This window comes from Callithrix jacchus, chromosome 5 (genome assembly GCF_049354715.1).
Source record: "Callithrix jacchus isolate 240 chromosome 5, calJac240_pri, whole genome shotgun sequence".
Classification (NCBI taxonomy): Eukaryota; Metazoa; Chordata; class Mammalia; order Primates; family Cebidae; genus Callithrix; species Callithrix jacchus.
Genome location: NC_133506.1, coordinates 125,046,973 through 125,064,669, shown reverse-complemented (window position 1 = coordinate 125,064,669; position 17,697 = coordinate 125,046,973). Strand labels below are relative to the sequence as shown.

General features: G+C 38.3%; 1 pseudogene; it reads left to right on the top strand.

The window, feature by feature from the left end:
- Positions 1-1,475: 1,475 nt before the first annotated feature.
- Positions 1,476-17,697, top strand: part of LOC100400875 (ATP-binding cassette sub-family A member 9-like) — a 49,360-nt pseudogene continuing 33,138 nt past the window's right edge.

Sequence of the window (17,697 nt, the reverse complement as noted above, 5' to 3'; positions counted from 1 at the left end):
TGCTGGGCTCAAGCAATCTTTTGCCTTGGCCTCCCAAGAAGCCGGTAGCTGGGACTACAGGCACCACTCCTCGCTAAGTTTTTGATTTTTAAAAGATAGAGGTGGGGTCTCACTTTGTTGCCCAGGCCGGTCTCTAACTCCTGGCTTCAAGCTATCCTCCTGGCTCAGCCTCCAAAAGTGCTGAGATTACAGGCATAAGCCACTGTGCACAGCCTGTAATTATTTTTTGGTGGCTAGACATGACTTCCTGGGTAAAAGTTAAACAATCTCTTAAGTTCATGGTACACAAAATAATTGATTCAAACAAAGCTCCCATCTTGTTTTGATTACTTATTTTCTTTAATTTCCAATTCCCACTTTTCACCCAAACTCCATTCTTATTTCCCACTTCCAAAGATAACCTTTTTATTGTGTTAGAAACGGTGATCCTTTAATTCCTGGATATTTTTGGAAAATGTGTATCACATGTGAATTGATATCAGTGTGAACTGATATTAATGATATTGTGACCTAATGCCCAACCTTCTTGTTCTTTCTTCCTTTGAACTGGAGCTATATTTTTAAGATCTCTTCACGTGGATGGGTGTATGCCAATCCAATGTGCCTGAATCCTACATAGTAATCTTTGGACTGTATCCATAAAAATTTGCTTTATAACACCATGCCACAGTAATCTACATTATAAAGAAAATCCTTGAACTGCTCCTCTCATGAACTCATGTGAGAATTTCCTTGGGCTGCATACTCAGGAGCAGAATTGACGGATGGTAGGATATTTCTAAGTAGTAATGAATGAGTAACGAATCACGCATGTGACTGTGTAAGTTTGTACCCGGAACAACAGGGCAGAAATGTCCTTTCCCCCCATTAGACAATTTGACAACACCCACAGTTGAGGAGCTAGCAACACAACTCTTCTGATTTTTCTCAATCCAATGATGTAGGAACGATATCTGATAGTTGTTTTAATTCTTATTTCTTTCAAATATTGAGTTTAAACAATGCCTCATGTTTTATTTTAGCCTTTCGGCTTTCTTCTTCTCCAGGCATGCAACTGGACACAGCTGTTGCAATGTTTCTTTTATGTTTGATTGCACAATGTTTTCTACTTCAGACCTTCACATTTACTTCCTCTTTTTCTGTCTTTTTTTTTTTTTTTTTTGAGATAGAGTTTCGCTCTTGTTACCCAGGCTGGAGTGCAATGGCGCTATCTCGGCTCACCGCAACCTCCGCCTCCTGGGTTCAGGCAATTCTCCTGCCTCAGCCTCCTGAGTAGCTGGGATTACAGGCACGTGCCACCATGCCCAGCTAATTTTTTGTATTTTTAGTAGAGACGGGGTTTCACCATGTTGACCAGGATGGTCTCGATCTCTTGACCTTGTAATCCACCCGCCTCGGCCTCCCAAAGTGCTGGGATTACAGGCTTGAACCACCGCACCCAGCCTCTTTTTCTGTCTTAAAGGAAACAGGTCAAAATGAGCAAGAGATGCATGAGCGTGGGTCAGCAAACATGGGCTCCTCTCTGCAAGAACTGTCTCAAAAAAATGGAGGATGAGAAGGCAAACCTTGTTGGTATGATTCAGAGTCGATGTGTTCTCATATTTGGAGGATGAAAAAGTACTTTCTCAGGCAACATAAACACTTTATTTTCATTTTTTAATACTGCACATATATGTATTCAAATTAACAAGCTAGATTTTTTTTTTTTTCAAATTCTGGGCTTTGCTGTTTTTTCAATTAAAATTTATTTTTCCAAATTAAAATATATATTATTGCTTTATGTCTTACTAGAGGCATTTTTAAAGAACTCAAATTCAGAAATACTTGAAAAATAAAGACACATCTTTACATGGCAGAGATAACAATTCTTAACTTCTGAGCCCATTTGAATCTCATGAAGGCATAGGTATAGAAGTTCAGGGCCAAAGTAAAAAAGAGGCAGGGAATTCAAAATTTAAGAAACAATCAAAAGACAAATTGTAGCACCTCTACACACTGTCACTATAGGCACAGACAATGTCAGGTTGAAAGAAATAATGGTCATATAAACAAACGGGAAAAGAAAATGGTATTGCAAGCTTTTACTTCTGTTAAAATAGTGTCTATTTTCTTCTGACCATAAGAATGATTAGATGTGTTTTGTGCAAAAACTTTAGTAAACTCAGAAAATTATAATAAAATCACTCATAAAATACTGATAGTTCAAAGGTTATATTAACATCTGATCTTATCAACTTGTGTGTGTGTGTGTGTGTGTGTGTGTGTGTGTTCATGCAACAAATATGTATTGAATGCTTGGATCGGCAGGGAATAAAGCATACAACAATTCCTGCATAGGGAAAAGATTATATAAATGTAAAATTTGAGATCCCACTCTGTATAGGTATTTTACTTTTAAATTTTTACCTCTTTTATATCTGCACATTATATTTATTTTTCTATAAAGATAGAAATAGTCATAGACATAGAAATAGACATAAAAATAGAAATAAACATAGACCTAGACCAATACACATAGCTAAAAAAGGATCACATGATGATGACATGTAGCTATTTTAAAAAGAACTTATGTGTAGAATGATAACTAAGTAATTAGGTTCTTATCACTGGGTTTCAATTGTATTCTGTGTTATTTCCAATTCCAGAATGTGGTCACAATGACAAAGACTTTTAAAATTCTTTTTTGAGCAATATTTTGGGACTATCTTCTTCTGTATACTAGCAACAGAAGGTAAAAATATAACCTTGCTTCTATTGATGGAAGCTAGTTACCTATTCCATGTCACCTACTATTTATTTATCACTGTCACTAAAATGTTAACATGACTAAACTATTAGGCCATTCACAGACTAATCCACCCTTTATCACTTACACTAAAGTGCAGTAAACTTAGATTCTCAATTATAATTAGAAATGATGTTACAATTCTCTCTTGGTAGGCAATGTGCCTATTTTAAAATATGCAGATTAATGGACAAAAGAAAATCAGGATATTTAAAAGCTAGGAGAAAGAACAAATGGAATGTATGCCAAATAACAGAATTAAGTGTTTCAAATTTTTTGTGGATGATTGATCTGAGGTATATCACCTATCAGTTTGCTTCTTTTTTTCTCCTATTGCTGTATAGGAATGGCTTTTTTCATTTCTTCTGGTACTGTTTCTGTACCTATTTTTCTCCAATTTACATCAAGTTCATGACTCTCCTCAAATGCCTTCAATGGATCTGGGACATGCAGATAATTTAATGATACTAATTATGTTATTGCATTTGCACCTGAATCCAAAACTACCGAAGACATAATGAGCAAAGTGGCTTCAGCCCCATTCCTAAAAGGTATGTTCCTTGGTGGTTCATAGTAATTTCCTTATTTGCAAAAGACAAACATTTATTTTGAGATTTCCTTCATAAGTTACATTGAATGTTCAATTTTGTAGTTTATTAACAACATTAATGTATATTCCTTCCCGGTATCAAGGAAATTTTTTGTAGTTTGTTCATTAGTGTCCAATTTAGGAAATTCCATATGAAATAGTTTATCCTTGTAATTGTACATACCAAAATGAGATAGTACAGGGTTATTTAAATGTATGTTTATGATAAGATTCAGGAAACATTGGACTGTAATGACAGTATAACATTTCAAATGCATAAATATTGAGAGAGAAACTAGACATCATTTCAAAAACCCACAGGCAATATTTACAATGAAAAGAGGTGACATGTTTCCTTGCACCACAAAATATATGTGGGTGGAACAAAGCTCTAAAATCCGCAAGATTGGTGTGGTTTCTCTCTCTGGGTGTAGGAAGAGAACAAAGAGGAACAACAAACTTGTGTGTTCTGCACATGTACCCCAAAACTTAAATATAAAAAAAAGAGAAAGAAACAATAAGGATCTGATGGTCCTGAAGAAACTTTTTCTTTTTTAAATTGCATTTTAGGTTTTGGGGTACATGTGCAGAACATGCAAGATAGCTGCATAGGTACACACATGGCAGTGTGATTTGCTGCCTTCCACCCCTTCACCCACATCTGGCATTTCTCCCCACGCTATCCCTCCCCATCTCTCCCAACCCCCCGCTGTCCCCTCTGTATTCCCCCCAATAGACCTCAGTGTATAGTGCTCCCCTCCCTGTGTCCATGTGTTCTCATTATTCATTACCTGCCTATGAGTAAGAACATGCAGTATTTCACTTTCTGTTCTTGCGTCAGTTTGCTGAGAATGATGTTCTCCAGATTCATCCATGTCCCTACAAAGGACATGAACTCATCATTTTTTATTGCTGCATAATATTCCATGGTGTATATGTGCCACATTTTCCAAGTCCAGTCTATCATCGATGGGTATTTGGGTTGGTTCCAGGTCTTTGCTATTGTAAACAGTGCTGCAATAAGCATTCGTGTGCCTGTGGCCTTATAGCAGAATGATTTATAGTCCTTTGGATATATACCCAGTAATGAGATTGCTGGGTCAAATGGAATTTCTATTTCTAGGTCTTTGAGGAATTGCCACACTGTCTTCCACAATGGATGAACTAATTTACACTCCCACCAGCAGTGTAAAAGTGTTCCTATTTCTCCACATCCTCTCCAGCATCTGTTGTCTCCAGATTTTTTAATGATTGCCATTCTAACTGGTGTGAGATGGTATCTCAATGTAGTTTTGATTTGCATTTCTCTAACGACCAGTGGCGATGAGCATTTTTTCATATGTTTGTTGGCCTCATGTATGTCTTCTTTTGTAAAGTGTCTGTTCATATCCTTTGCCCACTTTTGAATGGGCTTGTTTGTTTTTTTCTTGTAAATCTGCTTTAGTTCTTTATAGATTCTGGATATCAGCCCTTTGTCAGATGGGTAAACTGCAAAAATTTTTTCCCATTCTGTTGGTTGCTGATTCACTCTGATGACTGTTTCTTTTGCCATGCAGAAGCTCTGGAGTTTGATTAGGTCCCATTTGTCTATTTTGGCTTTTGTTGCCAATGCTTTTGGTGTATTGGTCATGAAGGCCTTGCCTACTCCTATGTCCTGAATGGTTTTGCCTATATTTTCTTCTAGGATTTTTTATGGTGCCAGGTCTTATGTTTAAGTCTTTAATCCATTTGGAGTTAAATTCAGTGTAAGGTGTCAGGAAGGGGTCCAGTTTCTGCTTTCTGCACATGGCTAGCCAGTTTTCCCAACACCATTTATTAAACAGGGAATCCTTTACCCATTGCTTGTTTTTGTCAGATTTATCAAAGATTGTATGGTAGTAGATATGTTGTGTTGCCTGTGATGTCTCTGTTCTGTTCCATTGGTCTATATCTCTGTTTTGGTACCAGTACCATGCTGTTTTGATTACTGTAGCCTTGTAGTATAGTTTGAACTCCGGTAGTGTGATGCCTCCCGCTGTGTTCTTTTTGCTTAGAATTGACTTGGCAATGCGGGCTCTCTTTTGGTTCCATATGAAGTTCAAGGTGGTTTTCTCCAGTTCTGTGAAGAAGGTCATTGGTAGCTTGAAGGGGATAGCGTTGATTCTGTAAATTACTTTGGGCAGTATGGCCATTTTTAGGAAGAATCAAGATATTGATTCTCCCTAACCATGAATATGGAATGTTTCTCCATGTGTTTGTGGCCTCTCTTATTTCCTTGAGCAGTGGTTTGTAGTTCTCCTTGAAGAGGTCCTTTACGTTTCTTGTTAGTTGTATTCCTAGGTATTTTATTCTCTCTGTAGCAATTGTGAATGGCAGTTCGTTCTTGATGTGGCTCTCTTTAAGTCTGTTATTGGTGTATAGGAATGCTTGTGATTTTTGCACATTGATTTTGTATCCTGAGACTTTGCTGAAGTTGCTTATCAGTTTCAGGCAATTTTGGGCTGAGACCATGGGGTCTTGTAGGTATACAATCATGTCGTCTGCAAATAGAGACAAATTTGACTTCCTCCTTTCCTATTTGAATACCCTTTATTTCTTTTTCTTGCCTGATTGCTCTGGCTAGAATTTCCAGTACTATATTGAATAGGAGTGGTGAGAGAGGGCATTCTTGTCTGGTGCCAGATTTCAAAGGGAATGCTTCCAGTCTTTGCCCATTCAGTATGATATTGGCTGTTTGTTTGTCATAAATAGCTTTTATTACTTTGAGATACGTTCCGTCAATACCGAGTTTATTGAGGGTTTTTAGCATAAAGGGCTGTTGAATTTTGTCAAAGGCCTTCTCTGCGTCAATTGAGATAATCATGTGGTTTTTGTTTTTGGTTTTGTTTATGTAGTGAATTACATTTATAGACTTGCTATGTTGAACCAGCCTTGATTCCCCGGGATGAATCCTACTTGATCATGGTGGATTAGCTTTTTGATGTGCTGTTGCAATCGGCTTGCCAGCATTTTATTGAAGATTTTTGCATCTATGTTCATCATAGATATTGGCCTGAAGCTTTCTTTCCTTGTTGAGTCTCTGCCGGGTTTTGGTATCGGGATGATGTTGATCTCAGAAAATGATTTGGGAAGGGTTCCCTCTTTTTGAATTATTTGGAATAGTTTCAGAAGGAATGGTAACAGTTCCTCTTTGTGTGTCTGGCAGAATTTGGCTGTGAACCCATCTGGACCTGGACTTTTTTTGTGTGGTAGTCTCTTAATTGCTGCCTCAGCTTCAGACTTTGTTATTGGTCTATTCATAGTTTCAGCTTCCTCCTGGTTTAGGCTTGGGAGGACACAGGTGTCCAGGAATTTATCCATTTCTTCCGGGTTTACTAGTTTATGTGCATAGAGTTGTTTGTAATATTCTCTGATGATGGTTTGAATTTCTGCGTAATCTGTGGTGATTTCCCCTTTATCATTTTTTATTGCATCTATTTGGTTATTCTCTCTTTTCTTTTTTATCAATCTGGCTAGTGGTCTCTCTATTTTGTTGAACATTTCAAAAAACCGGCTCTTGGATTTATTGAGACAAGAACTGCAACTCCTGCTTTTTTTTGCTCTCCATTTGCTTGGTAAATCTTCCTCCATCCCTTTATTTTGAGCCTTTGTGTATCCTTGCATGTGAGATGGGATTTCTGGATACAGCACACCAATGGATTTTGGCTTTTTATCCAATTTGCCAGTCTGTGTCTTTTGATTGGTCCATTTAGCCCATTTACATTTAGGGTTAATATTGTTATGTGTGAATTTGATACTGCCATTTTGAAGCTAGCTTTCTGTTTTGCCTGTTAGTTGATGCAGATTCTTCATTTTGTTGATGCTCTTTAGCATTTGGTATGTTTTTGGAATGGCTGGTACTGGTTTTTTCTTTCTATGTGTAGTGCCTCTTTCAGGAGCTCTTGTAAAGCAGGCCTGGTGGTGACAAAATCTCTGAGTACTTGCTTGTTTGCAAAGGATTTTATTTTTCCTTCACTTCTGAAGCTCAGTCTGGCTGGATATGAAATTCTGGGTTGAAAGTTCTTTTCTTTAAGGATGTTGAATATTGGCTCCCCTCTCTTCTGGCTTGTAGGGTTTCTGCCGAGAGTCTGCTCTGAGTCTGATGGGCTTCCCTTTGTGGATGACCTGACCTTTCTCTCTGGCTGCCCTTAGCATTTTCTCCTTCATTTCAACCCTGGTGAATCTGATGATTATGTGCCTTGGGGTTGCTCTTCTTGATGAATATCTTTGTGGTGTTCACTGTATTTCCTGGACTTGAATATTGGCCTGCCTTGCTAGGTTGGGGAAATTTTTCTAGATAATATCCTGAAGAGTATTTTCCAGCTTGGATTCATTCTCTTCATCACATTCAGGTACACCTATCAAACATAGGTTAGGTCTCTTCACATAGTCCCACATTTCTTGGAGACTTTGTTCATTCCTTTTTGCGCTTTTTTCTCTAATCTTGCCTTCTCATTTTATTTCATTGAGTTGATCTTCAAGTTCTGATATTCTTTTCTTCTGCTTGGTCAATTTGGCTGTTGAAACTTTTGCGTGCTTCACGAAGTTCTTGTGTTGTGTTTCTCAGCTCTATCAATTCACTCATATTCCTCTCTAAGTTGTCCATTCTTGTTATCATTTCCTCAAATCTTTTTTCAAAGTTCTTAGTTTCTTTGCATTGAGTTAGAACATGTTCTTTTAGCTCACGGAAGTTTCTCATTACCCACCTTCTGAATTCTGATTCTGTCATTTCATCACATTCATTCTCCATCCAGCTTTGTTCCCTTGCTGGTGAGGGGTTGTGGTCTCTTGTAGGAAGAGAGGTGTTCCAGTTTCGGATGTTTTCCTCGTTTTTGCGCTGGTTTCTTCCCAACCTTGTGGATTTATCCACCTGTTGTCTGAGTAGTTGCTGACTTTCCGATTGGGTCTCTGAGTGGACGTCCAGATTGTTAATGATGAAGTATTTCTGTTTCTTAGTTTTCCTTCTAACAGTATAGCCCCTCTGCTGTAGGACTGCTTAGGTCCACTCCAGGCCCTGCTTGCCTGGGGAACACCTGTAGCAGCTGCGGAACAGTGAGGGTTGCTACCAGTTTCTTCTTCTGCTGTCTTTGTCCCAGAATGATGCCTGCTAAATGTCAGTCTGATTAGTCCTTTGTGAGGTGACTCTTTGGATATATGGGGGTAAGGGAGCTGCTTGAGGAGACAGTCTGCACATTATAGGAGCTCTAGTGCTGAGCCGTGAGCTCCGTTGTTCATTCAGGGCTGTTAGGCAGGTACGTTTAAGTCTGCTGCAGCAGAACTCATAAAGCCCCCTTTTTTTTTTCAGGTTCTGTGTCCCGGAGAGTTAGGGCTTTATTTATGCATATCTGTTGCACTGTCCTGCTCAGCAAGGAGGCAGTCTAGTCACTGCCTGCCTGCCGAGGCTATGCTGAGCTGCTCTGGTCTCCACCCTGCTTCTGTGTGTAATTCCCTTTAGTCCTGTTTATATGGGTATGGTTAGAACTGCTGTGGTGATGGTTGCCCACCCTTGTAATGGCAGACTCTATCTGTTATGGCGGGTTGCCTCGGCAACGGCAGGCTGCGTCGGCAATGGCAGAGTACCTCTGTAGGGGTGGAGTGCCTTGGTAATGGTAGACACCCCTCCTGCACCAAGCTGCACCATCCTGGGTTCAGCTATGCTTGCCCTGAAACTCTCAACCCCAAACATTTCCAATTGCTGTTTTGTTTTTTGTTGTTGTTGGGGTGGGACCCACTGAGCCTGATCACCTGGCTCCCTGCCTCAGAGCCTTTTTTATTTTAAGTTGAATGGTTGACTCTCTCCCAGGTGTTTCAGTCGCCTGCTGAAAGGGTGCCGGGATCTGTGTGATTTCCCATGCAGTGACCCACTGAGCCGGCTGAAACAATGTCACTGCCTGGGAATCTCCTGGCCTGGCTTACTGTTTAAGTCCCATTTAATCAGATGAATGTGCTAATCTGCCTTCCCAAATCTCAAATTGCTGGTTTAACAGGGCAACCAGACCAGTGTATTTTGTATGGAGTGCTGCTGCGCTGCAGCGCTGGCTGAAACAGCCGCGCTGGTGGCCCATGGGGCTCCTACACCTGGGAATCTCCTGGTCTGTGGGCAATAAAGATCCGTCTGGAAATGTGGCATCCACTCACCCTCTGCACTTTCACTGGGAGCTGCAATCCTGAGTTGCTCCTATAGCGCCATCTTCTCCTCCCCTCATCAACCCAAACTCTTACCAGTCCCCTGAAGAAACATAAGAGTTTGTAATTATCCACCAGAAAGCAGAGAGGACCAATTTGACAATAGCAACCGAAACCTTATTCAGAAATTATATTACTAGTTTTTATTTGGAATGCTATTAGAGCTGTTAAATGTGTAAAGTATGATAAACTAAATAAATATGTATAGAATAGTCTCATTCTCTCACCCATGTAACCTTAAAACCTGAGAAGATATAGGACAGGACATTTACAAGGTGAAAAACCTTGTCATTCCAGCTAGCTTAGTGAGCCATCAAGACCTGATTGGTTATGCCAAAAGAACTCAGCAGCCAATGTGGCACAGGTCCATGTGTTCGTCAAGTTATGAAAAATATAACTAACTGTTTTACGTTTAGAGGATGATACGGGTTGAGCACCCCTAATTCTAAAACCCAAAATCTGAAATGCTTCAAAATCTGAAACCTTTTGGGCACTGACATGATGCACAAGTGGAATATTCCATACCTGACCTCATGATAAGGTGTGACTCTGTGTTCCCACCCAAATCTCATTTTGAATTGTAATCCCCACATATAGAGGAAGGGACCTGTAATCCCCACATTTTGAGGAAGGGAGTTTTACACATGACTTTATATAAATATATTATATATAGTATAATATTATCTTCAGGCTATGTGTATAAGATGTATGTGAAACATAAATGAATTTCACATTTAGACTTGGGTCCTATCCTCAAGATTTCTTATATACATGAAAATATTACAAAATCCAAAAAGAAAATTGAAACCCAAAACGCTTCTTATCTCAAGCATTTCAGATAAGAAATACTCAGCCTATTGTGATGAGTTTTTATTTTGGAAAATTGCAAATAAAGAGAAACTTCAAGCATATATCCCATGTGAACTAACTATTGCATAACCAAATAGATCATGGAAAATATTATTTTATAAATGTTTCATATCAGTAAATGAAAAAGAAATGATAGAAATACAACATCACCATTTTGAAACTCCCATTGAATTAATAGACCTAGGCACTGAGGGTCAACAGTTGCTAATATCTCAAAAAGAGACAATTAGAAATTATGAGCCTCTTATGAAACAACACACCACCACCTACAGGCTGGCAAAAAGGAATAGACCTGAGTCTGATTAAGCCTCTGGATCTAGGCACTGGATTCTAGGAAATATGGAGGACAAAAGAACTTGTTGAATCACACCAGAAGGATGCAATTGTATGAGTTAAATGGCCTGGGTTAGATCAGTAACATCAGCCATTTACAATATATATTTTAGAATAAACAAAGTCTCTTAAGAAAACACTATCTAAATGCAACAGTTTTATGCTGTCTTTGGAAATTTGTCTATATTGACACCACTTCCAAATGAAAATGTGTGCTATAATTGCAGCGTATATTCCAACTTTAGATAGGTTTGTTTTCATATGAATTTAAATCGATGTATTAGTGTTTCCAATATCAATATTTGTACCAATACCAACACCAATACCAATGATTGTTTGAAATTCAAATACCATTGGAATTTCCAATGCCAATAATTATTTCAAATTTATTGTGCCTTAAATTATTGTTTGATATGGTTTGGCTGTGTCTCTACCCAAAATCTCATCTTGAATTGTAATCCCCATAATCCTCATGTGTTGAGGGAGGGACCCAGTGGGAGTGATTGGATCATGGGGGAAGCTCCCCCATGCCATTCTCCTGATAGTGAGTGAGTTCTCATGAAATCTGATGGTTTTATAAGCATCTAGCATTTCTCCTCCTTGCATTTATTCAGCCTCCTGCCTCCCTGGGAAGAGGTACCTTCTGCCATGATTGTAAGTTTTCTGAGGCTTCCCCAGCCATGGAGAACTGTGAGTCAATTAAATTTTTTTCTTTATAAATCACCCAGTCTCAATATTTTCTTATAGCATGGGAGAACAGACTAATACATTGTTTAAATAATTTATTTGGAAGGGTATATTATATTTGCAACACAAATATTTGCTATACATTTCTGATTTTATCTAGAACATCAGAAATTTCTACTCCCCTCCCCTCCATGTCTTATTTAGGCCCAGCACTTCCTTTAGGAAGGAAATAGCTTTAAGATAAAATAACCTCAATGTAATTGAATATGGCCAGGTAGAGAGCTTCTTACTTAACTATTCCTTTTTTTTTTCACATGGCAGGAAGAACAATTATGGGGTGGCCTGATGAAAAAAAGCACGGATGAATTGGATTTGAACTCTTCAGTAGATGTGGTGAGAGTCATCTTTACTGATACCTTCTCATATCATTTGAAGTTTTCTTGGGGACATAGAATCTCCATGATGAAAGAGCACAGATACCATTCATGTAACTTTTATAGAAGAAAAAATATACTTTTTTGTTGCTATCATAGGAGTAGCCACAGGGGACATGACGAATAGCAGAGGTGAAACTACACAAACATATACAACCACAATATACCTTTAATTTCTTCTGAACATAAAGGATATTCATATTTATTAAATGAAACTTATGTACTTAAGTACATTGTTTTATTAAAAAGTATATTTACTATTATTTCTAAGTTACTCCTAAAAAACACCTGAACAAAATGATCTTACTCATTTACTTCCATTTTTTTTTAAAGTTTAGTGCTTTCTTGACATAAGCCACAGAAGAGCCAAGCTCAAGGAGAGAATTCTTGACTAATGGAAAGAATTATAAAATATAATGAAAACTCATTGAGAACTGGTCTTAAAAATATTCGTAGCCGGGCGTGGCGGCTCACGCCTGTAATCCCAGCATTTTGAGAGGCCAAAGCGGGTGGATCATGAGGTCAAGAGATCGAAACCATCCTGGCCAACATGGTGAAACTCCATCTCTACTAAAAAATACAAAAATTAGCTGGGCATGGTGGTGCACACCTGTAGTCCCAGTTACTCCGGAAGCTGAGGCAGGAGAATTGCTTGTACCCGGGAGGCAGAGGTTGCAGTGAGCTGAGATCGTGCCACTGCACTTCAGCCTGGCACCTGGCGATGATGGAGCAAGACTGTGTCTCAGAAAAAAACAATTTGTAAAGTAATTCTGCTATATTCTCTTTGGGTATACTCTGCAAATCTCAACTGAGAGGACTTACCATCCACTGTATTATCATGGACTTTGCATTTTGAAACATTTGAAATTTTGTTTTTTTTCTGTAGCCAAGATTGTATTATTCCATAATAAAGGGTGTGTTCTTCTAAAGCTCATTGTCAAGCAGTGAATGGAAAATGAAGTGTGAAGGTGCAGCATTCTGGGAGAAAGGCTTTGTAGCTTTTCAAGCTGCCATTCATGCTGCTATCATAGAAATGAGTATAAAGTTAAAGGAATCTAACTACATTAAATTTGAATTTTCATAGATGGTGATTTAATGGATTATTCTATTCTGTCATTTATTCACTTCATTAATGAGGCAACATATACGGAACAACTTCCATATTCAAACCATTGTACTAAGTACTGGGGATCAGAAAACAAGTAGAACACAGGCACTTTACTCCAGGGACACTGGTACTGGGGGAGATAGAAACATGGATATGTAATCATAATAACAGTTTAGATTCTATCATTGATTTTAACTTCTTTTTTTTCTTAGAGACAAAGTTTTACTCTGTTGCCCAGGGTGGAGAGCAATAGCTTTTCACAGACATGATTATAGCTCACTGCAGCCTCAAACTCCTGGGCTCAAGTGATCCTCCCACCTCAGCCTCCCTAGTTCATTCTTAATTTGACTCTCTTTAAGTCTGTTATTGGTGTATAGGAATGCTTGTGATTTCTGCACATTGATTTTGTACCCTGAGACTTTGCTGAAGGTGCTTATCAGTTTCAGGAGATTTTGGGCTGAGACAATGGAGTCTTCTAAATATACAATCATGTCATCTGCGAAGAGACTATTTGACTTCCTCCTTTCCTAATTGAATACCCTTTATTTTTTTTTTTCTTGCCTGATTGCTCTGCCTAGAGCTTCCAATACTATATTGAATAGGAGTGGTGAGAGAGGGCATCCTTGTTTAGTGCCAGATTTCAAAGGGAATTCTTCCAGCTTTTGCCTGTTCAGTATGATATTGGATGTAGTTTTGTCATAAATAGCTTTTATTATTTTATAATACATTCCCTCTATACCTAGTTTATTGAGAGCTTTTAGCATGAAGTGCTGTTGAATTTTGTCAAAGGCCTTCTCCACATCTATTGAGATAATCATGTGATTTTTGTCTTTGGTTCTGTTTATGTGATGGGTTATGTTTATAGGCTTGCGTATGTTGAACCAGCCTTGCATCCCTGGATGAAGCCTACTTGATTGTGATGAATAAGCTTTTTTATGTGCTATTGCATTCAGTTTGCCAGTATTTTATTGAATATTTTTGCATCAATCTTCATCATGGATATTGGCCTGAAGTTTTCTTTTCTTGTTGAGTCTCTGCCTGGTTTTGGTATCAGGATGATGTGGGTCTCACAGAATGAGTTAGGGTGGATTTCCTCTTTTTGTATTGTTTGGCATAGTTTCAGAATGAATAGAACCAGCTCCTCCTTGTATGTCTGGTAGAATTTGGCTGTGAAACCCTCTGGACCTGGACTTTTTTGGTTGGTAGGCTGATTGCTGCCTCAACTTCAGCCCTTGTTGTTGGTCTATTTAGGGTTTCAACTTCTTCCTGGTTTAGTCTTGGTAGAGTGCAAGTGTCCAGCAATTAATCCATTTCTTCCAGGTTTTCTGGTTTATGTGCATAGAGCTGTTTGTAGTAATCTCTGATGGTAGTTTGTATTTCCACGGAATCAGTAGTGATATCCCCTTTATCATTTTTTATTGCATCAATTTGATTCTTCTCTCTTTTCTTTTTTATTAGTCTGGCTAGTGGTCTATTTTGTTGATCTTTTCAAAAAAACAGCTCCTGGATTTATTGATTTTTTTGAAAGGTTTTTTGCATGTCTATCTCCTTCAGTTCTGCTCTGATCTTAGTTATTTCTTGTCTTCTGCTAGCTTTTGATTTTTTTTGTTGGATCTTGCTCCTCTAGCTCTTTCAATTTTGATGATAGAGTGTCAATTTTAGATATTTCCTTGTTTCTCATGTGGGCATTTATTGCTATAAATTTCCCCCTCGACACTGCTTTAAAGTTGTCTCAGAGATTCTGGTAAGTTGTGTCTTCACTCTGATTGGTTTTGAAGAACATCTTTATTTCTGCTTTCATTTCATTGTTTATCCAGCTGACACGCAGAAGCAAGTTGTTCAGTTTCCAGGTAATTGTGCAGATTTGAGTGAGTTTCTTAATCTGAGTTCTAATCTCATTGCGCTATGGTCTGATAGACTGTTTGTTATGATTTCCATTCTTTTGCATTTGCTGAGGAGTGTTTTACTTCTAATTATGTGGTCAATTTTATAATAAGTGCTATATGGTGCTGAGAAGAACGTGTATATTCTGTTGATTTGAGGTGGAGAGTTCTGTAGATATATATTAGGTCTACTTGGTCCAAAGCTGTGTTTAAGTCCTGAGTATCCTTGTTAGTCTTCTGTCTTATTGATCTGTCTAATATTGACAGTGGGGTGTTAAAGTAGCCCACTATTATTGTGTGTGAGTCTAAGTCTCTTTGTAGATCTCTAAGAACTTGCTTTATGAATCTGGGTGCTCATGTATTGGGTGCATATATATTTAGGATAGTTATCTCTTCTTGTTACCTTGATCCCTTTTCCATTATGTATGGCCTTCTTTGTGTCTTCTGATCTTTGTGATTTAAAGTCCTTTTTTATCAGAGACTAGGATTGCAACCTCTGCTTTTATTTTTTGCTTTCTATTTGTTGGTAAATGTTTCTCCATCCCTTTATTTTGAGCCTATGTGTCTTTGCACGTGAAATGGGTCGTTTGAATACAGGATACTGATGGGTCTTGACTCTTTATCCTATCTGGCAAATTGGACACTGATGTCTGTGTCTTTTAATTGGGGCACTTAGCCCCTTTATATTTAAGGTTAATATTGTTATGTGTGAATTTGAATCTGTCATCATGATGCTAGCTGGTTATTTTGCACATTAGTTGATGCAGTTTCTTCATAGTGTTGTTGGTCATTATATTTTGGCATATTCCTGCAGTGACTGGGACTGGTTTTTTCTTTCTATATTTAGTGCTTCCTTCAGGAACTTTTGTAAGGCAGACTTGGTGGTGACAAAATCCCTCAGCATTTGCTTGTCTATAAAGGATTTTATTTCTCCTTCACTTATGAAGCTTAGTTTGGCTGGATATCTTTTACATTTTTAAATGCTTGGGAAAAATTCAATGAACAATAATATTTTGTGGCATGTGAAAATTTAAATGCAATTCAAATTTTATTGTCCATAAATACATTTTATTGAAACACAGCCACACATCACTCACATATTGTTTATGACTGTGTTTGTGCCACAATGGCAATGGAAACTGTATGGCCTGCCAAGTTGAAAATATTTACAATGTGGCTACTTAGAAAAAAAGTTTGCTGAACCCTGCTTCGTTATCTACTTTTTGTCCAAATTGTTTACACAAAACATTACTGAAAAACTTGTCCAGAGCTGACAAATCATCATAAATATCTTCCCAGAAAAGCTTTCCCAGAAAACCTCTCCTGGTGATATCCATCTTATCACACAGCTTTATTTATTTGCAATTTAGCTATCTATTTTGCTTCTCTATCTGTTTATTGCCTACCTTCTCCTATATTGTGTAAGCTTGAGGTTAGGAGATAAGTTAGCTATTGCATTTTCTTAACTCTTTATATAAATTATAAGCTTCACAAATCATTTGCTAAATAAATGAATCAAAGAAGTGATGAAGTAACAATACTCTAACTGACTGCTTTGTTTTTCTGCTAGGCTTTCCTGGGGTTTGATGTATGCTAGCTTCATCCTTATCATGGCCACTGTAATGGCTCTTATTGTAAAATCTGCACAAGTTGTCATCCTGACTGGTTTTGTGTTGGTATTCACCCTTTTTCTCCTCTATAGCCTGTCTTTGGTGAGTTGGTGAATTTCATCTCAATCTTTCTTTCTTTCTCTCCCTCTGCTGTCAATCATTTATCAATAATTCTGGTCTCACCTCTTTTGTTTTCTTTGTAGTATTTGCATGAGACAGTGTCTAGGGGTGGAAAACTGATAAAATAAACTTTTATAATATAAAATTCCTTTTTGTGTGTGCTGTTGATGGTTCTCAGAGAATTATATGCCAGCTGAAGTTTTCTCTTTTCTCAGGTGTCTTTAGTTTTCCTGACGAGTGTGTGGATAAAGAAAGCTTTCCTCACGGGCTTGATTGTGTTTCTCCTTATTGCCTTTTGGAGCATTCTGGGAATCACAGCATTGTACGCACATCTTTCTGCATTTTTGGAATGAACTTTGTGTCTTCTTAGCCTCTTTGCTTTCACTGTTGGAATGGCCCAGGTAAGAGTTAAGGTAACGATTTCACTTTTTACAACCAATTCTACAAAGATTCCCTCTTAATAATTCAGGCAACATGCTCTGAGCATTCCATTCTATATCTTCTGTAAAAATAAACATTTACGAGAGAGGAATGACTTTAATTTTTCTCTCTCAGCGTAACTAGTTTTCTCGTAAGTCAATAAATATAGGATGATACTCTTAATTATTGATGTGTTTCAGCTTCTACTTCTAATTGATTGTCCCCTTCCTTCCTCCCTCCCTCGCTCCCTCCCTCCCTTCTTTTCCTCCTCCCCGCTTCCCCTACCTTCCTCCCTCCTTCCTTTTTCTTCCCTCCCTCCCTCCCTCCCTCCCTCCCTTCCTTCCTTCCTTCCTTCCTTCCTTCTTTCCTTCCTTCCTTCCTTCCTTCTTTCTTCTTCTTCTTTTTTTTTTTTTTTTTGGAAGGAGTCTCATTCTGTTGCCCAGGCAGGTGCAGTGACATGATCTTGGCTCACTGCAACCTCCACCTCCCGGGTCCAAGTGATTCTCTGTCTCCGCCTGCCAAGGAGCTGGGACTACAGGTATATGATACCATGCATGGCTAATTTTTGTGTTTTCAATAGAGACAAGGTTTCACCATGCTGACCAGGCTGTCTCAAACTCCTAATCTCAGGTGATGCCCCCGCCTTGGCCTCCC